This window comes from Diadema setosum, chromosome 3 (assembly GCF_964275005.1).
Source record: "Diadema setosum chromosome 3, eeDiaSeto1, whole genome shotgun sequence".
NCBI classification, from domain to species: domain Eukaryota; kingdom Metazoa; phylum Echinodermata; class Echinoidea; order Diadematoida; family Diadematidae; genus Diadema; species Diadema setosum.
In genome coordinates, this window is record NC_092687.1 from 33,138,296 (window position 1) to 33,160,581 (window position 22,286).

At 39.2% G+C, this 22,286-nt stretch overlaps 1 pseudogene; it reads left to right on the top strand.

The window, feature by feature from the left end:
- The first annotated feature begins 1,607 nt into the window (after positions 1-1,607).
- On the top strand, positions 1,608-5,595 carry LOC140246796 (uncharacterized; annotated as a pseudogene).
- The last annotated feature ends 16,691 nt before the right edge of the window (positions 5,596-22,286 follow it).

The following is a 22,286-nucleotide window of genomic DNA, read 5'->3' on the forward strand; positions in this document are numbered from 1 at the left end:
GATTTTATATATAAATTAAATCTGACAATTAAAGCAAACAAATGACTAAATCAAATACTCAACTTTCCCCTTATATAATTCAAAATGAAAATAAACTATTTCGAGCATACATTTATGCAAACATAAATTACAGTATATCTCTTGCTCGAATACAAATTAAGCAATTCTCGATGTACAGAAATTCAGGAGACCATCGTCATAATCAAGCGCTTGACGAGGACAATGGCCTCAGAATTGATTGTCTAAACAATACAACATTGTAAGAATATAACATAATAAGTCACCACTCACTGAGTGGCGATAAGGAGAAGGGAGGGAAGAATGAGGGGAAAAGTGCAGCGGTGTATTGTGCAAGATGTGAGGTGTTGGCTAGTTGGCTATAGGGCAGGTCTGCATGCATTTTTTTTCTTACGATTGGCAGCAATATTTGCTAATTTTGATAAATAAAAATAATGTCATAAAAATTGTGTCATGTACAAAGTCATATCAGGAATGCAACGTAAAACCTTCTGCCCTACTCTGGCAAAATGACGCAAGTGACATCGAGTACGAATGTAACGAAGGAAGAAAATATATTTTTGGGTAGGCCCTTCAGAATGGAAATTTTGAGATATAATGTTTGTATTCGTGCAAGTCATATGGTGATGCACATATGACAGTTCGAATAATTTTGATATTCCTATAAAAAGTCATGATTATGTTTCTTGCTTCCTTTTTCCAAATTCTTATAGATTTGTAGCAAACATGAAAAAAGTCTTGCAAAAGGAAGCAAGAGACAATCATATCATGAGGTTGTAGTACTCTTCCTTGTGATAAAGTATTTCATATTTTTAGCAAACATAAAAATCTGGCAAAAGGAAGCAACTGACAATCATATCTTGAGAATATTACCTGCTTCATTTTGCCAAAGTGTTATAGATTTGTAGCAAACATAAAAAATGGGCAAAAGGAAGCAAGTGACAATCATATCATAAGGATGTTACTGTCTTAATCCTTTTGCAAAGTATTTTAGATTGTGTGTAAATATTTTTTAAAAAAATTGCAAAGGGAAGCAAGTGACAATCATATCATAAGGTTATTTGCTTTCTTTTGCCAATTTCTGTAATGCAATTTTGTGCACTTGCTTCCATTTGCCACCCGAATATCTCTGAAATGGGCCAAAATTATAACTTTTGGAATTTTTCGTTAAATAGAACATGCCTCAAATATGCCAAATCAATGAAAAAGTCATTATTGATAAAAATGTGACCTGGTTTCTTTTGCCAAAGTAGGGCAGCCTTGATAAAGCGTCATTCACCCTTCAAGACAATCACTTTGGGAAAGTGGCTCAAAAGTACGTCTTTCAGAAACAGTTTCCTTACCAGACCCAGATAATTATCGTGAAATAACACTTTTAAGCTGTTTGAGGAAGTTATTCACTTCTATTTTGAATCATAGAATAACAACTTACCTTAATAATCAAGGTATGCTTGGGGAAGAACAAACTGGCTTTCGAGCTGGATATTTTACAATGGATCACGCCTTTGTTTAAAAAAAAAACTTTAATTGATATATATTTGTCTAGACGGATTTATTGTGCATTCATTGATTTTAAGAAAGCCTTTGATATGGTTGATAGGGTATCACTTTGGCATAAAATGTTGAGGTCTGGTGTGGATGGTAAGGTGTTTACAGTTATAAAGAATATGTATGCTCAAGCCAAATCTTGTCTATCTAGATGGTCAACATTCTAAGGCTTTTCAGTGTAATGTTGGTGTACGGCAGGGTGACAATTTATCGCCTCTGCTTTTTGCAATATATCTCCATGATTTTGAATTATTTTTGAGTTGTCGTTTCAAGGGACTACATTGTTTGTTCAAAAAAGTTTGTGTTGATATTTTAGACAAAGAAGTTAATGATGATCTTTTTATACATTAATATACATTGTTGTATGCAGATGACACTCTTATTTCAGCCGACAGTGCAGAAGAGCTTCAGTTGGCTTTGAATGCATTGCATCGAAATTGTAAAGATTGGGAGCTAAGTGTCAATACTATTTTTTTGTCCCCGCCGAACGAGTTCGAGCAGGGGACTATGAAACGGGCTCCGTACGTGTGTGTGTCCGTCCGTCCGTCCGTCCGTCCGTGTGTCCGTCCGTGTGTCCGTGTGTGCGTCCGTGTGTGATCAAAATCTTCAATTTGCTACTTCTCTGTCATTTATGAGCCAATTTTGATTCTGTTTGCTTTATATGATAGCACTACATGGGAGCTTTGAAACTTCTACACAGAATTTCAGTCGTGACCTTTGACCTTGACCTTTGACCTATATTGTACATTTTGCTACAAAATGCTACTCCTTCGCCATTTCTAACCCGATTTCGATTCCGTTTGCTTTATGTGATGGCACTAGGTGAGGGCTTCAAAACTTCTACACAGAATTTTGACCTTTGACTTCTTTGACCTTTGACCTTGATTTTTGACCTATATTGTACATTTTGCTACAAAATGCTACTCCTTCGCCATTTCTAACCCGATTTCGATTCCGTTTGCTTTATGTGATGGCACTACATGGGAGCTTTGAAACTTCTACACAGAATTTCAGTCGTGACCTTTGACCTATATTGTACATTTTGCTACAAAATGCTACTCCTTCGCCATTTCTAACCCGATTTCGATTCCGTTTGCTTTATGTGATGGCACTAGGTGAGGGCTTCAAAACTTCTACACAGAATTTTGACCTTTGACTTCTTTGACCTTTGACCTTGATTTTTGACCTATATTGTACATTTTGCTACAAAATGCTACTCCTTCGCCATTTCTAACCCGATTTCGATTCCGTTTGCTTTATGTGATGGCACTAGGTGAGGGCTTCAAAACTTCTACACAGAATTTTGACCTTTGCCTTCTTTGACCTTTGACCTTGATTTTTGACCTATATTGTACATTTTGCTACAAAATGCTACTCCTTCGCCATTTCTAACCCAATTTCGATTCCGTTTGCTTTATGTGATGGCACTACATGGGAGCTTTGAAACTTCTACACAGAATTTCAGTCGTGACCTTTGACCTATATTGTACATTTTGCTACAAAATGCTACTCCTTCGCCATTTCTAACCCGATTTCGATTCCGTTTGCTTTATGTGATGGCACTAGGTGAGGGCTTCAAAACTTCTACACAGAATTTTGACCTTTGACTTCTTTGACCTTTGACCTTGATTTTTGACCTATATTGTACATTTTGCTACAAAATGCTACTCCTTCGCCATTTCTAACCCGATTTCGATTCCGTTTGCTTTATGTGATGGCACTAGGTGAGGGCTTCAAAACTTCTACACAGAATTTTGACCTTTGCCTTCTTTGACCTTTGACCTTGATTTTTGACCTATATTGTACATTTTGCTACAAAATGCTACTCCGCCATTTCTAACCCAATTTCGATTCCGTTTGCTTTATGTGATGGCACTAGGTGAGGGCTTCAAAACTTCTACACAGAATTTTGACCTTTGCCTTCTTTGACCTTTGACCTTGACTTTTGACCTGTATTGTACATTGGCTATAAAATGCTACTCCTTCGCCATTTCTAACCCGATTTCGATTCCGTTTGCTTTATGTGATGGCACTAGGTGAGGGCTTCAAAACTTTTACACAGAATTTTGACCTTTGACTTCTTTGACCTTTGACCTTGATTTTTGACCTATATTGCACATTTTGCTACAAAATGCTACTTCCGGCGGGGACATATATTACGCACCGCGTAATTTCTACTTTTCCTTGTTTTTCAAGAGGCAAAGTACGTTACTTTCCATTGTTCAGTTTTGGTGAAGACGAACTTGATGTAGTGGATAATTTTGTTTATTTAGGTATTCCATTTAATTGCAATGGAAGTTTTAAGAAGGGTATTTCTAAGCAGGTGTCACAGGCAAGGAAAGCACTTTTTTCTATGTCAGTAAAGGCTCAGAAACTCAAGCTTCCTGTGGATATTCAATGCGAGTTGTTTGATCAGTTAGTGTTACCAATACTATTGTATGGGTGTGAAGTTTGGGGTTTTGAGGATTTAAGTCAAGTCGAAATTTTTTATAGGAAATTCTTGAAATCGTTGTTATGTGTAAATGAATTTACACCAGATTGTATGGTATATGCAGAAACCGGGAGAACACGACTGGCTAATACTGTCAAATATCGTATGGTTAGCTTCTGGCTGAGGATCGTAAGGGGCTCTTCTGCTAAATATTCATTCAGGTTTTATACACAAAGATTAATGAGTCAACGGGACACGGCCTTTGTATTTAAGTGGATATCTCATATTGAGGAAATTTTAAACCATGCTGGTCTTGGTGTTGTATGGCTAAGAAATGGGGAAGGATTTAGTAATAGCTGGATATTGAGCACCTTGACGCTGAGATTAAGTGATATGTCTAAACAGGATTTGATGGCAAATAGAGTATGTTTAAATTATAGGATTTTTAAGACGAATACAGTCTCTTTGAAAGGTATTTAGTCCAGTTGAGTAAGAGGGATAGAATTTCATTGAGCCGTTTTAGATGTAGGTCAAATCAGTTGCCGGTTAACAATAGGAGATTTGTACAGTCATTTGATGAAAGGGATGTTCAATGCCCTTGTTGTGATAGACATGAAACAGGTGATGAATTTCACTATGTTTTCGTATGCCCTTTCTTTGAAAAGGAAAGACAGTTATATTTAAGCAATCATTATTTGGTTGAACGTCCTTGCTCAGTACACATGTCCAGATTATTTTCATGTTTGCATTTAGGACAGCTTAAAAGACTAGTATTATTTGTGAGGCTGATCATGTCATATTTTGCAAATTTGCAGAAGCCTGAACAAGTTGAGTGTACTTTTGTCAAGAAAGAAAATATTGTAACTCGTAGTGGTAGAAAAATTAAGCATCCGGTGATACTTGATCTATAGTAGTTGTACGTTACGATTGTTTGGTCGTATGGTTCATACGATTAGTTAACCTTGCTTGCCAATTTGTATATCACTGTATATATGTTTAGTAGGTATAGACTTTTTTAAAATATACATCATTGTAATATATCACAAACATGTGTTCTTTGTTATTGTAATGACCATATCTTGTATTTATGTGTTTTACTCTCATACCCCGGAATGGGGTCGGAAGAGTCAATAAAATCTATCTATCTATCTATCTATCTATCTATCTATCTATCTATCTATCTAGCAAATACAGAGAGAATCGTTTAAGTAAGTTTGTGTTATTAGGAATGAAAACATTCACAGTTACTTACTCACAATAATTCTAAAGCTCCCAACCTTTGAATGTTGGGGACACCCGTCCTTATCCAACTTTACAGTCTCTCCCCTCTCGCTTTATCTGTCATACGAGCGCAATCGTATCCATTCCACATAGATCATAACATAACGCACGCTCACAGTACGGTACCGATACGTCTGCCAAAATCATAATGATATTGTGTATCTGGATAGAGTATTATGCTGTACACAGAGGTTTTGAACGTGATCCTAGAGTGCGGCGTCGAGAACACCAGGGCAGACAAGGTCAATGAACCAATCAGAGTAGGGCGGTTAGCCCGGCGTTTAGTTTATGGCGGTGATGAAGAGCAGCTGGAATAAGGTCACCGGTGGAATGATGGTATAATGACTGGTAGATGGATACCCCCCTCCCCTCCCAAGGAGGGACATCACCTTATCACGCATGGCATCCTTTCTTGGGTGGCAGTCGACAAACAAATAATTTGTACACAGGTAAACTCATGAACCTAGCTGGAAATCTCATAGCAATTAATGCCAGGTGAACTTAGCTTCTTTTTGTTTCTATATCTATCATAATTTTTAATAAAAAGTTACGAGTATAAAAAGAAGTCGAGTTTTGGAGCGCACTCGGTACCCGCTATTTTGTACGCATCAATGCGGCTACTGTTCTTACAAACAATAAGAAAAAAGGACAGTGTTATTCGTTTCTCTTCATCATTTTATTGGTTCGTCTTACACTATGGTGGTAGGCCATGTGGGCATCGGAGGAGGGATCGAGTATGAATATATTGCCTGTCGCAATTCTTATTCTGTCTGATGAGAGTGATGATGCTGAAAAATAGGTAAGTGATTTCGTGAAGTTGTTGTTGATAGGCCTAAACTGGTGACATGAAAAAAAAAACAACAACAACAACAACAAAACACATTGATAGTAGTGGATAGATTGCTTGGCGTAATACCAAGATACGATTGATAATCATGGTGATGATGATACGATGATATCCAGTTGTGAAATGATAGTAATGATGGGGCGTCCTATACACATTTACATTGTACATAGTTTGGCTTTCCGAGACAAGTCTCGCAGCGATTTGGGAATGTTTTGTCCACGCGTGCATGCTCCATTGTTGTTGTTACAATAGATTCCCTCGCTCTATAGTGTATGCTCTTCGTTTAGCTTTCTATCCCGAACCTTTTTATAGGTAAAGTTGGGTAAGTTGAACACTTAAGCCCTTATTTGTAAATCGCGAAAAAATAAAACGCGCAAAGAAATATCCAAAAAAAAAAAAAAACCATCATAGTTTGACCATAAGTCAATACAACTATGTGATATTGCTTTTGGAAATATTATCCATAATTAAGGTTAAGATAACACTTAAGTCAGGAGTACTCCATTGTCTCACTTGCCCCGACGTACTGGGGGAAGTGGAAAAGCATTGTACCCATAGGATTGATAAAGTCACCAATCTTGTCCATTCACTTTACGTGCGTCCCATGCAGTTACCCCGGGTGCACGTCACGAGACCGACACACAGGAGTCATACAGCCCACAAGTCATACAGCTCACAAGTCATACAGCCCACGAGTGATATAGCTCACAAGTCATACAGCTCACGAGTAATATAGCTCGCAAGTCATACAGCCCATGAGTTCGACACTAAGCCAACAAGGCCCACGAGACCGACACATTACGCGCCGTGTTGTATCTGTCGAACTCGTGGGCTGTTTTTGCCTAGTGTCGAACTCATGGGCATTATTTGCCTAGTGTCGAACTCATGGGCTGTATGACTCGCGAGCTGTATGACTCATGGACCTGTTTTCAATGTCGAACTCGTGGGCTGTATAACTCGTTGGTGTCGGTCTAGTGGGATGACCCCGTACTTTCTCTGACCCAGGACTATCGTTAATCCTGTACCATTTCTTTTTCTCTGCTTTTTACACTTGCCAATAAATCCCATACTAACCTCTTGTCCCGGGCTAAAGAGAAAACTGACATATTTACACTCGTATTTCTTATTCCCGTACCTTGTGAGGTTTGGGCTACATCTCCGTCGCTTAACCTCAGCTTATCTATTCCATTTGTTTGCACTCGTTTGCTTAGCACCGCAATCGCGGTGCTAACCCTGCTTTTTTGCAGGGCCAGATAGCACGGGATTGTCGATGGGGCTAGCCCACTTTGGCAAAAACAAGTGTAAACAGAAAGTGGGCTAGGGAAAGTCCGGTACCAATGGTGGGGCTAAGCCCCCCCCCCCCCCTTATCCCCACCGTTGGTACGGGACAAAGCAGAAATTTGCAAGTGTAAAAAGCGCTAGGCAGTCAGCATACGGTAATAGGCTGTCAGCGACGCCGAATATGTGAGGGCAGAGTTCAGCTCCCAAAGGTAACTTCGAGCTTTTAACCCAAACGCATCCGCTACTCACTGTAAACTGCTGAAGTAAATTGAGCTTTCTTCTTTTATTGTCATGTGGAAAATTTTAGCCACATTTGTTTCATTTGGTGAGGCAGTGCGCTCGCCGACAGCCTACTCGTGAATGCACCCAGGCGTGCATTGTGCAGAGAGCCTGGGTTAGTCCAAACAGTCAAATGGGGGTAATCAGTGCGAACGGAGGGACACGTAATTTGTAAAATCCGTCGCGTTGTACATGTGCTGATCCACGATCTCGTGCATATGTGTATATACCATAAGAATTAAGTATTATAGTCAAGGCGCTAATTCCTGTAAGGCGCTTAATTAAGGAGTTCGTTTAACCGACCCCGCAGAAAAGGTTTGACCACACAGGGTGGTAGATGGGACCTCCATGAATACCCCAGGTGATACAAAATTGTGGTATCAATAAAATGTTACAGACCACTTTTCATCATTATTTGTTGGAACAAACATAACAAGGTATGCGCACGCCAAGACTACTACACGCACCACTTGCACTCAGCAGGAAGCTCTATGGGACGTTCAGTGCCAGTGGCGCGTGCAGTAGTCTTGACGCAGACTTTTTTTTCGACCAAAAAAGGGTTTGTGCCTGCAAACTAACGGAGCTGTCACACCTTTCCGGGTAGCGAGTATTTTTTCCGTACATGGAAACGCTACAGTACATAAATTATTCATAAGTTTAGCTGAAATTTTGAAGTGCGCAGGCGCGTGCGCTAAATTTCTATGGCTTGGCCAATAAGCCAGTTCGGGGTTCCACTTTGAGCATGACCAGAAAAAGGTCATCTGTACGGCAGCGTATTTTTTATTTACACGCAAGCCTGTGGCTTTTCGCAATTAAATTCAATGAAACCGCTAGTAATGCGTCTATGCTTACTCCGCTCGTGCCTCCGCTCGCGATGATTCGATTCATGCACGTTCATCAGTGAGTGTGTGCACGGGTTGTGAAAGTTTTGCCTGCCGTGGTACACCCTCATCGAATAGTACATGATTGTGTAAATTAAAGTATGTAAACGAGTGCGAAAAACAAAACAATGCAAAACAAAAAATCTGACAAGGAGGAGAGGGGGAAGAGAGAGAATCATCTTCACAGGAACGAGATAAAAAAAGCAATGAATATTCTGTGATATCTCATCAGTCATGCGCAACAGTGATCAATGTTATTGCGGGTTCCATATGGAAGACCGGATGCACAACTGTATTGGTGTAGGCTACCTATATAAAATGATGGGGATGTATTTATTTCTCAGCCCCCAACCCCCTCTGTTATATTTGTTGCTATTAAAGGCCCCTAAATTTGTCTTCAGACTGATGGTATATTATTTTGTTTCTCAAACCTGCCCCTCTTTTCTTCATACTAGTTTCAAAGACTCACAGACTGTGCATATGCATTTTCCGACCTCTCTCGACCCCTTCCTTTTTCAAATGCATGACTCGTGTATTTTTTCCCTTCCTCGATCACTGCTTGAATTCTCATACAATTTATTTGTTTCTTACGACTTTCTCTGCCTTTCCCCTCCTCTCTTTCTCATTTCAAAACTTCGCAATGTTTGTTAACAAGACTACTTTCTACATTGATCAGTTTGTCTAGAAACACTGTACAGTCACGTGCAAATTAGTATGAAGGAAAATTACACCACTATTGCATGAATTCATTATCACTTCATTCACTTATTTTTGTTCAAACACTTTTTTCATGAAGATTTATACAGAGATAACCTGATCCTCCAATATCCAAGAAGTATTGTAATACAAACTAGAACTATCACTCAATGTGATTTATACCCCCTTACTAACAAAGTAACTGACATTTGCCATATCTCACGTCAAGTGCTCAAAACCTGAGTGAGTACAGTAAATAAATCAACAATTTATATGATTTTCATTAGAAATACTGTTACCATAGCAACACAATGTTTGACATTAAGAAAAAAATGAAGTTTGCCCAGCTATATCATAACTGTCACATGTGCCAAATCTCAAGTCAAATGCTCAAAACTGAGGGAATAGGGGAATTCACGATGTCATTGTATGATTTTCATTCAAAATAAAATTATGCTGTCACCATATTGTGTCGAGCCCACTAATGTCAATAATATTCGACCGCTAATGTAGCTGTCGTATCTTTAAACATTTACACTCCCACTACAATGTGCCATAATTCAGTCAGATCATTTGATTTTCTTTATTCCGAGTGGTTCCCAATTGACGTGTTCTCTTACTCTTTTCTTTAATCTGTATTCACGCAATCTCAGTTTTATATTCGAAAAGACACACTGTATGTTCCATTCTCTTGCCAAACAAAAAGAAATGACTGTATTTCATTTTTGTAACATATGATCGATGCAGAAAATTCCGGGAAAATTCATTTGAATTTGGATCGTGTAATGTCATAACAACCACTAATGTCATAAGACGACGACAAATGTCATAACGACCACTAATGCCATGACACGTCGACGACAAATGTCACAATGACCACTAATGTCATAACACGTCGACGACAAATGTCATAGCGACCAATAATGTCATAACGTCGACGACAAATGTCAAAATTTCAATTTTGCTGCAAATGTCATAAGACGTTGACGACAATAATGTCATAACCATAATCTCATAACACGTCGACGACAAATGTCATAACGACCACTAATGTCATAACACGTCGACGACAAATTTCATAATGACCACTAATGTCATAACACGTCGACATCTTGCCACTCAGTGAGTGGCAAGATTTTCTTTATGTATCTCTTTACCTGGGGCCATCTTCCTCGTCAAGCTTAGCTTATAACGATGGTCCCCTGCATTTCATTTTTATCATTTCCTATTGCTTCCTTTCATATATGATATTCGTTCTTGAAAAAAAAAAAGAAAATGTATGTAAGATCCAAACGTTACGAATATTAGCTGTGTAAATGACTATGTAAGTATTTTGTTGATTTGTTGATTTGTATTGATTTTGAAATGCAGAAATAAAAACTGAACTGAACTGAACTGAACAAGAAATGTCATAACGACCAATAACGTCGACGACAAATGTCGAAATTTCCATTTTTACTGCAAATGTCATAACACGTCGACGACAAATTCATAGTGACCACTAATGTCATAACATGTGGACGACAGATATCAAAATCGGATTAACCACAAATGTCATAACACGTCGACGGCAAATGTCAAAATGTCAGTGTTTACTGCAAATATCATAACACGTCGACGACAAATTTCATAATGACCGATAATGTCATAAGACGTCGACGACAAATGTCATTACCACTAATCTCATAACACGTCGACGACAAAATAAATGTGAAAATTTCTTTTTTTACTGTAAATGTCATAACACGTCAATGACAAATGTCATAACTACCACTAATGTCATTAAACACGTCGACGACAAATTTCATAATGACCAATAATGTCATAAGACGTCGACGACAAATGTCATAACCACTAATCTCATAACACGTCGACGACATAATGTCAAAATTTCTGTTTTTACTGCAAATGTCATAACAAGTCAATGACATAATGTTAAAATCGAATTAACCACAAATTTCATAACGCATCATAGGACCTAATGCCTCACAGGGGAGGATCCAGGAATTCTGTAAAGGGGAGGCACCTTAACAAAATCAATGGTTGATGCAACCTCCTCCCTTTTTGAATTATATTTCGTTTATTTTAACAAAAATGTTAAAATGCACCCGTCTCGATCCGCTATTACGTCATCCACAAATGTCAAAACTCATTGCTTGCATTTCATGGGCGGATCAAGGAATTCCGTAAAGGGGAGACACCTTTTCAAAATGAAAGGCTGGCGCAACTCCATCCCCCTAATTATGTTCTCCTTATTTAATTTGTTTAAACGATTGAAAAAAAAAGAAAAATGGAGGGATGCGGCATTTTTTACTTTTGTAAAGGCGCCTCCCCTTTACGGAATTCCATGATCCGCCCCTGTGACGCATTCTGAAATTTGTGATAAATTTGGAAAATTTGACATTCATGGTCGACGCGTTATGAAATTTGTGGTTAGTTCGATTTTAACATTTGTCATCGACGTGTTATAACATTTGTGGATAATCAGACTTTGACATTTGTCCGATGTTACGACTTTTGTCGTCGACGTGTTGTGACATTAGTAGTCGTTATGAAATTTGTCGTCAACGTGATGACATTTGCAGTAAAAATGGAAATGTTGATATTTGTCGTTGACGTGTTATGACATTTGTGGTTAATCCGATTTTGACATTTGTCGTCGACGTGTTAATCCGATCTTGATATTTATCGTAGACGTGTCATGACATTACAGTGGTCATTATGACATTGTCGTCGACGTGTCATGACATTAGTGGTCGTTCTGACATTTGTCGTCGTCATCTTATGACATTAGGGAGGTTTAGATTTTAGACGAGCGGACGTTCAAAGGGAAAAAAAAAAAACATGTTCTGAGCGTGCGCAGAAGCGTACGTCAAGTTGACGTGCGCTTCTGCGCACGCTCAGACCATGTTTTTTTTTCCCCTTTGAACGTCCGCGCGTCTAAAATCTATAAAGCTTCCTGTTAGTGGTTGTTATGACATTACACGATCCAAATTCAAATGAATTTATCCGGAATTTTCTGCATCGATCATATGTTACAAAAATGAAATACAGTCATTTCTTGTTTGTTTTGCAAGAGAATGGAACATACAGTGTGTACATTCGAATATAAAACTGAGATTACGTGTATAGATTAAAGAAAAGAGTAAAAGAAAACGTCGATTGGGAACCACTCGGAATAAAGACAATCAAATGATCTGACTGAATTATGGCACACATTGTATTGGGAGTGTAAATGCTTAAAGATACGACAGCCACATTAGTGGTCGAATATTATTGACATTAGTGGGCTCGACACAATATGGTGACAGCCTAATTTTATTTTGAATGAAAATCATAATACAATGACATCATGAATTCACTTAACTCCCTCAGTTTTGAGCATTTGACTTGAGATTTGGCACATCGCGGTGACAGTTATGATATTTACCTGGGCAAACTTTATTTTTTCTTAATGTCAAACATTGTGTTGCTATGGTAACAGTATTTCTAATGAAAATAATAGAAATTGTTCATTTATCTAATACTTTACTCACTCAGGTTTTGAGCACTTGACGTGAGATATGGCAAATGTCAGTTACTTTGTTAGTAGGGAGTATAAATCACATTGAGTGATAGTTCTAGTTTGTATTACAATACTTCTTGGATATTGGAGGATCAGGTTATCTCTGTATAAATCTTCATGAAAAAAGTGTTTGAACAAAAATAAGTGAATGATGTGATAATGAATTCATGCAATAGTGGTGTAATTTTCCTTCATACTAATTTGCACGTGACTGTACAGTGTTTCTAGACAAACTGATCAATGTAGAAAGTAGTCTTGTTAACAAACATTGCGAAGTTTTGAAATGAGAAAGAGAGGAGGGGAGAGGCAGAGAAAGTCGTACGAAACAAATGAATTGTATGAGAATTCAAGCAGTGATCGAGGAAGGGAAGAAATACACGAGTCATGCATTTGAAAAAGGAAGGGGTCGAGAGAGGTCGGAAAATGCATATGCACAGTGAGTCTTTGAAACTAGTATGAAGAAAAGAGGGGCAGGTTTGAGAAACAAAATAATATACCATCAGTCTGAAGATAAATCTAGGGGCCTTTAATAGCAACAAATATAACAGAGGGCGTTGGGGGCTGAGAAGTAAATACATCCCCATCATTTTATATAGGTAGCCTACACCAATACAGTTGTGCATCCGGTCTTCCATATGGAACCCGCAATAACATTGATCACTGTTGCGCATGACTGATGAGATATTACAGAATATTCATTGCTTTTTTATCTCTTTCCTGTGAATGTGATTCTCTCTCTTCCCCCTCTCCTCCTTGTCAGATTTTTTTTTTTGCATTGTTTTGTTTTTCGCACTCGTTTACATACTTATTAATTTACACATGTACTATTCGATGAGGGTTTACCACGTCAGGCAAAACTTTCACAGCCCGTGCACACACTCACTGATGAACGTGCACGAATCGAATCGTCGCGACCAGAGGCACTCACACAACTCTTCGCAACGAACCCGAGCGGAGTAAGCATAGACGTATTGCTAGCGGTTTCATTGAATTTAATTGCGAAAAGCCACAGGCTTGCGTGTAAATAAAAAAATACCCGTACCGGCAGAGCATGTTAGTTTTTTATTCACTGAGATAAGCATCTGTGATGTAATGATTATTCAAGTGATCATTATGAGTGGTGCTTGCAAACACATCCACCTGGCAGCAAAAGTGGTATTTGAGAATATCAATAGAAAAAGATTGTTAATACATTTAATGCAAAATAATGAAATGGATGCTTTCCAAAGTGCTAATCGATGGATCATTCTGTTCACCTCGTCTACGCAAGTTCATTCTTTGTTTGAAAATGACTGATGAATTCCATAAATTGTTACGTCGGGTAAGCTGAAATACCTTCTCTCGCTTGAAAACTTGTGGAGTGCCTAATCAACTGAGGAAGAAGAAATGTCATTTGTACCGATGTGTCCATGAGCTAACCCCGAACTGGCTTATTTGTACAGGATGAACGGACTCGCATACTGTACATTATCTACAAACATGATCACGTGTAATCACTTGCGGGCGTACGTACGTGCTCGCTATTCAGTTTACATTCGATTCAAACTGATCAGGAAGGTACATTACTTAGGTGATTATTGTCAGCGTGATTGTATCAGACGTACCAGGTCATTTACATGCATGTTGTTCATTGAGATCGGACGAACCTCGATCGTGAGTGCAGTGACATGTTTACGCTCGAACGTATGTACATGCACAACACGCACATACACACACACACACACAGGTACTACTACTACTACTACTACTACATGTGTACACAGAGAGTAGGGCTGTGCGAGTCCAGGGATCACCTCCCTGGCGAGTCTCACTAGTCGAGTCCGTTCATTGTGTACAAGTTGGCCAAGCTGGCCAAGGCCATGCGCTTGCGCACTTCAAAATATCAGCTAAACTAATGAATAATTCATGTCCTGTAGCGTTTCCATGTATGGGAAAAATATTCGCCGTGGCGCTTCCGGGTATAAAGCTACGCCGGCTTGTAACGAGGAGGGATTTTCCAGCACGCGGGAGAATTTTCTGCGGGCGGACAAGGATGTTGGCGAGTTCCGTACCTGAGTCTTACCTGCTAGGCGCGTGTTATTTTCCTGTTACTTGCGTGTATTCCGTGTGAACTGCGTGAAAGCTTCGAAACCGACCCGTTTTCAGTTACGAGCGACATACGGGGACTGCGAAGTACAGCTGTACTTGCGTGGGAGTTGCCTGCGAGGTCTGCCACTAAGGGTCTCTTGCTTGTGTTCTGCGTGTACCTTTGCGGGCAAACCCCCGCGACTCACCCAGAACAAGTTTTGAGAATGCTCAAGGCCTTGTCAAACAGTGCCTGGGGAAGCCTTGCGGGTTGACTTGCGGGGAAAAATAGCTCCCCGGAGCTCCCCGCAGTTGGCCCGCACATGGCAGTACTTATCTGGTATCTCGCCCGTAGTTCCTCAGAGGTGCGGACGCTAGTAAGATATATTTCCCCGCATCCAAGTTTTGAGCATGACGAAAACATTTTCCGAGTGAGTCGCGGAGACTCCTACAGCGGTCCACACAGAACACCAGTAGGAGGCCCGTAGCTGCCGCAAGTCGCAAGCAGTTGACCCGCTTGAAGTACGTAAGTTGCCAGTGGATCTATGCAAATCGAATTCCTTTAGAAGGATTCCTTCACCAAGTTGTCAGCCCTCATTCGCCACCCATGCGCCTGACACGCAGGTCACATGGAATGCACTTAAGACGAACGTAAGTAGCATAGGTCCACCATGTAGGACGCTCGCCCAAAGCCTTGTCCGCCCGCAAAAAAAAAAGAAAAAAAAAATGTCCTGCGTGCAGGAAAGTCCCCTCACGTAACATGCCCGCGTAGCTTGCCCGGAAAGGTGTGCCAGGGCCTAAACCTGACTGCGGGTAAATAGGACTTGCGTGCGCAACTCCAGGTAACTACGGGCAAGATTCATACTAGGTACTGTTATGTGCGAGTTATCTGCGGGGACTTCCGTGTAGCAAAAATAAAACCTTATTGTCCTTCGCAAATCGCACTCAAGGCTTTCCCTTTCATGCCAAGCGGTAGGTGACGCTGGTCGCTATCATTTTAAGTAGATTGTTAAGAAGCAGATGTGGGAAGATTGAACAGAAACTATCTTTTTAAAAGAGATGAAAGCTATCCGTCACATTTCGAATGTTGACTCCTTTAAAGTTGCCCTCAAGACTCATTTGTTCATGACCATTTTCCAGTAGAATTGCATATTATGATGTATATTTTTTCATTATCATTATTGTGTCATTCATTTTCTTGTGCATGTTTGTGTAGGGATTTTTGTATTTCATATCATACTTCTTCTACTGCGCCTTGAGCACGTTAACTATGTGGAACTGGCGCATCATAAGTACCCTGTATTACTATTATTATCAAATCTGGCATCAATTTTCCAATGTGTCATATTTTAAGACAAAAATAACATCCACACAAAATTCAAGATAGGACCCATTTATCAAAGTTGTCGTTAATGTGTTACGAAAAAGTTAATTCTCAACCTATAATTTGATAAAATTGTCATTCAATTAAATAGTTTTGCTGTCTATTCATTTATGTTCATACGCATTCGAACAATATTATACTGATGAAAATCATATTGAGGATCCCCTTCACTTTTTTTTTCTTGAATGTTACTTTATTGGTGTACAAGCATATATGATGATGTTACCTTTACAATAATTTCGGGGTCAGACAACGTTCTACTTTACTTTAGACGTTTATAATTTTGCGAAAGCAAAGTAGGATAAAGTGAAAAAAAAAATATCTGGAATCCAGACAGGTTTATTTCTTTTGCCTTTCGTGCACATCACCTATTGTAGATCGGATCTTAAACTACCTACCTCAACACTATACGATTAGCCTGGATAAAAGGAAAAGGACGCCTAAGATTTTTCCCTTAATATTCTCTCCTAAGCATTAATTCATAACTGCATATTTTGATACAAATTTACATATTTATCATGATTTTTCATTTTATTCTTTATTTTTTTTTACAATAGCTTACGAACACAAAAGTACGATTTTAATTTCTTGATGGATGATACAGCATACGTGTATATTCCTTCTTTAGAAAGAAATTTATCTGCATTCTTGAATAAACTTCCTTTAAGAACATGAACAATCAATTGCTTTCCTCTGCTCTTTTCAAAGGTTGTTTCGAATAACCATCGCTCTGTAAACACTCAAAAGAGCTAACATTAGAATATTATTGGCTTTGCTCTCTGTATTCACATATATTTTTAGGGAAAATTGTGTTCATACACTGCTAAAAACTACATTTGCCCTTACTTTGAAGTCAAATTTGTGTTGAAAGTACAACGGATGCAACTTTTTCATGCAATTTACTATTCGAAAATGATAGCTTCCTTTCAATGGCCGTTTTCTTAAAATGTGTTTTTATATGCCTTTGTTTACAAATTTTGCTGTAACTTGAGAATGCTTTAATACTTTCTCATGCAGAATGACATTCTTATCGAGCTTTTTAAAATTATGGGCTTTAGTTTTTAAGTTATTGACAACTGAATCCTGATTGGATAATACTGGTTGCCATGGCAACAGAAGAAAACTGTTTTTTTACAATAATCATTTTTTTTTAATTGCATCTATCCTCACAAAAATGAACAAAAAATACAAGTTTGCAGCAGTTGGAGGCATTTGGGGGTTACCAATCACCTGTAGGCATCTGGTTACCATGGTAACCATGCAAAATACCATACCTTTTAATGTATCCCATTGTATTGCTGACATCTCTAGCAACATGTACATACATGGTATTATGGAGTTTTGATGAATTATTCATGAAATAAATGCAAAAAACTGTGTTTATTTTGTCATTTTCAGTGCCAAGTGTCACCAACCCTAGTCTAGTTTCTAGCCTTTTTTTTTTATTTTGTGTTTGTTTTTCCGAGTTGCAGCTTGTGTATAATGTCTAGAAGCCCGCTGTATTGCGCTAAGCCGAGCGAGGGCGTATACCCACTGATTGCGACGCCCCCCCCCCCCCCCAAAAAAAAAAAGAACAAAAAAAGAACAAAACAAAAACGGTTCGGGCGTCGCAATCACAGAGTATGGGCCCTCACTCGACTTCCTGCAACTCGGAGGAAATAAAGACGAAATAAAAACGGCTAGAAACTGTACTACACTGACCCCAGCTTGGCATGAAAAGTTAGTTTGCAGGCAAGAACCCTTGTTTGTCGAAAAAAGAGTCTGCGTGTGGTAAAACTACTACACGCACCACTGGGACTGGCGCCTGTAGCAGTGTAGTCTAGCAGGCGGCGTATTTTTAGCCTGAATCAGTCCTTGATTGGCAGTCAATAGAGGGCGCGACGATGTGGAAGTCAAGTTGACTAAAAAGTACGTCTAGTAAAAAACCTCTGAATAGAGGAGTGGAACCCGGCGTGGCATGACAGACTTTGCCAGTCTTCAATATCGAAGTCTCATTGGCTGAGCACCAATGTCAATCACAACATATTGCAGAACCCAAAGGAATTCTAGTCTACTCTCCTAGGTATAATACATATTGTCTTTCAGTGAAAATAGAATTTCCCTGTCTCTTTCACACTTTCATAGTATTTTGCCATTCTTTCCCATTCATTTAGAGGTGCATAACCTTTTGTCTTACTTCGAATAAGAGAATGATAGCAGTCAGTGCAACTACATGCATTTGAAAATTCATGAGGGTTCTGCACATGGAAACTACTCCAAAATTACTGCCGAATGCAAACCTCACACTGTTGTTGTAAAGTCTTCGAGATATTCACTGTCATTGTCGGTTTAGAAAGACCAGTGTGATTTATGATTTTTTTCCCATTGGCATTTTTTACTTTAAAAAACTTTATAATTTCATATTAAATCTTCTAAGATATTTGCTAAACATCAATTAAACCTGCCGTCAAGATAACTAATCACTATTGCCAAGCACCATCTACATTAAACAGGCATTTTGTGGGTGATCACACTGTCATAGGAAAATCCGTACATTTCCTGTGAAAGGGGAAAGAACACAAAAGGATTCCTGCAAAGCCAAAGTGCCAGGGGAATAATATTATGGTGCATTCTTTGCAATCATGAAATTACGAGACGCCAGTCTCACAGAAGACTTAATTATCGCTGATGATTAACATTTTCAACTCAAATGTATAGATAAGGTCATAAGGGCATCTCTCCTGGCAATTCGAAATGCGTGCCTATAGTCAAGGCGCTAATTCCTGTACGGGCCTTAATTAAGGAGTTCGTTCAACCCACCCCGCAGAAAAGGTTTGACCACACAGAGTGGTAGATGGGACCTCCAGGAACACCCCCAGGTAGTATGTGAGTCAAAATTGTGGTATCAATAAAATTTTACAGGCCATTTTAGTTGCGACAAGACCTTATTGTTCGAAAAAGAGTCTGCATACGCCAAGACTACTACACGCACCACTAGTACTGCTACAGGCGCCAGTGCCAGTGGTGCGTGTAGTAGTCTTAGCGCACGCAGACTTTTTCCTCGGCAAACAAGGGTTTTTGCCAGCAAACTCACTAGCTGAGGTCAGTGTAGTTTAGTTTCTAGCCGTTTTTATTTCGTGTATATGTTTTCCGAGTTGCAGCAAGCCGAGTGAGGTTGCATACCCAGTGATTGTGACCCCAAACCGTTCGGGCGTCGCAATCACTTGGTATGCGCCTTCGCTCGGCTTAGTACAATAAAGTGGGCTTCTACACATGCGCAAGCTGCAACTCGGAGAGATGAAAACGAAATAAAAACGACTAGAAACTAGACTGGGGTCGGTTACGGCTGGCACTGAAAATTACAACATAATCACAGTTTTTTGCAATTATTTCATGAATAATTCCTCAAAACACCGTAAAACCATATATATATATGTTGCTAGAGATGTCAGCAAAACAATGGGATACATTGTAAGTTAAAATATTGTGCATGGTTACCATGGTAACCAGATGTGATTGGTAATCCAAAAAAATGCCTCCAACTGCTGCAAACTTTGGTATTTTTTGTTCAGTTTTTTTTTTTTTTTGTAGATAGGTGAATTAAAAACAAACATTTCTATTGATTATTGTTCAAAAAAGTTTTTTCCTGTTGCCATGGCAACCAGTAATATCCAATCAGGATTCAGCTGTCAATACTTAAGATTTAATGCCCATATTTTCAAAAAGCTCAATAAGCATGTCATTCTCTTGAAAGAATATATGGATGGAGCATTTTTTATGCCTTGATTCAAGGAATTCCAATAATTTGGGCCTACGTAAATAAGTGTGTTTTTAGCAAAAATCGTTCTTAAAAGACGTAAATGAAATTCATTGGAACGCCTAGTAGGATATTCATGAAATAATTGATTTTTGAGGAACATAGAGTCAAAAATAGACGGAAGCAAGTTATTACAATACTTGTACATAAATTGCCCTAAATTAAACAAAAAACAAATCTGCAATTTTCAAGAGCTTGTTGGAGGCAAACAACATATTTGTATGAGAACGTACAGGGGAATAACAGATAACACGTTATCTGTTATTGGGCTTAGTGAGTGGATTGTCGTGGATCTCTCTCGCGACTAGTAACCCCTTCCCTCGCGATCGGCCGTAAGATCGAGGCCGCGCCGGGCGGGCCGGGCTGGGTTCTCGGTACCACACCATAATGCACTGATTGTGCGTGTTCTCTCGGCTCTAGCTCTGCGCACAGCTGCTGTGAGATCGTGCGCTGACCGGTAGGCGGCGATCAGCCACAGTATAAAATAACGGTGTAACCACAGAACTAGAATTCTGTGGATGTAGGTAACCCGGCCACCGGAAGTTTTAATAGATGGCGCTCTTTCAAAAAAAAAAAAAAAAGTTCTGGCATCAAAATGATGGCTAGTGCAAACGGGCTTTAAAATCAATTTGTATAGTATGCTGTCATCACCCGGTTGACCAAGGCCAGTTTTATGCCCTTTCGCAATCTTAATCACGTTGTAAGTGAAGAGCTTGCTTCCAAAGGGCGCTAGATCCATCATTTTTCAATGGATTTGTCGCCTTTTGGAAGCAAGCTCTTCAAATGTACACATGAATATATTAGTGCAATTGGAGAGTTTGTTCGCAATGTCTTTTATTAATTCATTTTTTTTTCTTTTTTGTGGGGGGGGGGGGATGAAGAACAATTCTATTTTTCTAATTGATAGTAATGTCGCTCCCTGACAGACCTGCCACCCTAGAAGTATGTAGAAATACAAATTTGATGTCGATATATGTCAATGGTTACCATGTTTCACTTGATAGCGTGACGAAATTGCACCCGTAGTATGTTATTTTTTCGTGGATGGAACACCCTGTTCAGGTAATTGATATGTAGATGGCGCTGTTTATCCTGTCGGTCTCGTGGGCTTTCTTTACTTAGTGTCGGTCTCGTGAGCCTTTTTTGCTTAGTGTCGGACTCGTGGGTCTTCGTTGCCTACTATCGGTCTCATGAGCCTACTTTGCTTAGTGTCGGTCTCGTGGGCTGTGTTTGCTTACTGTCGGTCTAATGAGCCTTTTGTGCGTAGTGTCGAACTCATGGGCTGAATGACCCCTTCGATGTGACTAGACTCACATAGGTTTGAGTTCATTAGCTGGGAGACTTATTTACACACACTTACAACATGTACAATTACGCACAAATTGTTACAAATCCAAATGCAGCCAAACAGCGGCCCAGGTACACATTATATAAGACCCTGCACCACAAAACAAACAAAAAGTCGCCAGACATGAAATTTAAGTGAAGGGCATATTCTGAAAGAGCAGACTTTAAGCTTTAAAATGATGTTTAACTCAAATCAAACGGACTTTCTTAATCTATCTAAATATTGAAAAGAAAGCACACACTCAGGAAAAGTACGAACTGAGAAAAGAGGCTCTGAAGTACAATGTCTATTCAAGCGCATAATCTTTACCAAGCCGTGCTGGCGTGCGATGAATGGGAGAAGAAAGAATGTAAACCACTGGATTAGCAACAATGAAATGATTATCAGATCAAACTGAAATTGAATATGCCTTATTAACACACTCTGTCTTTAATTAATGCTAACTTTCAAAGCAGTAGCATCATCTTTTCAAAAGTTATAGGAGTTGAAAGTGGAGAGTGCGTACAAGATTTTTATGAAGTAAAAAGAGGACTCTAAAGACATACTTAATCACACTATTCTGCCAAAAAATGTTCGAAAGAAACTGCTAGAAAACACACTTTCCAGCCCGTTTTATGATCCCAAATTTTACCATTAATGTAGAAGAAGACATGCTCTTCCAAAAATATGAAAAAGTCAAGATTGGCTCGGTTGACCAATTTCACCTGTTTTCAGTCCTCACGCAAAATCAATGAGTGCGACTTTTTGTGCGACTTAACGTGACTTTACTTCAGTCCACCGCATTGCTAAATTTGTCAGTTTGTTGACTTCGCCAAGCCGTGATAATCGAATTTTGAAATTTAAAGTTATTTCGCCTGACTCTGTTTC